Below are 642 nucleotides of genomic sequence, written 5' to 3' on the forward strand. Positions count from 1 at the left end.
ACCGTACCCTTTTATGTAATGATGTTTACTTTGAATTTATATTAGTTCACACAAACACTCCATTCATGCTTTTGTTCCAGCCCTCCGGTCCAGTTTAAGAACCCATTGTGGCCCTCGAGTCAAAAAGTTTGCCCACCCCTGTACTAGAGGCTTGGTGCATGAAATTCCCTGAGCCTGGCCTGTGCCCTCTTGCAGTCCAGGAGCCCTTGGGGGATGTCCAACTGTTGGCTTAGGCCATTCCCCATGGGGAGCAGGCCTAAGCCATCAATCGGACATCTTTAGCACTGCCACGGAGGTGGGAGAGGCTTTCACCACCGCCGCTGTGCTCACCAGGCATGAGCCCGGCTTCTGGCTGAATGGCACTCCCCCTGAGGGAGTGCACTGACCACTAGGGGACAGCTCCTGCTTCGAGCATCTGCCCCCTGGTGGTCAGTGCATGTCATAGTGACCGGTCACTCCACTGTTGGGTTGATCTGCATATTAGCCTTTTATTATATAGGATATTGAATATTTAGTACACATCATATACCTGCAATTAGGGTACAAAGCTGAATTTCAGGAACTTTTTAATGGTTCAATTAAAAATTATTAAAATTTATTAGAAAACCTTTTAATATTAAAAATGATAAAACCTAGACATCA

Source organism: Myotis brandtii, unplaced genomic scaffold, assembly GCF_000412655.1.
Source record: "Myotis brandtii unplaced genomic scaffold, ASM41265v1 scaffold196, whole genome shotgun sequence".
NCBI classification, from domain to species: Eukaryota; Metazoa; Chordata; class Mammalia; order Chiroptera; family Vespertilionidae; genus Myotis; species Myotis brandtii.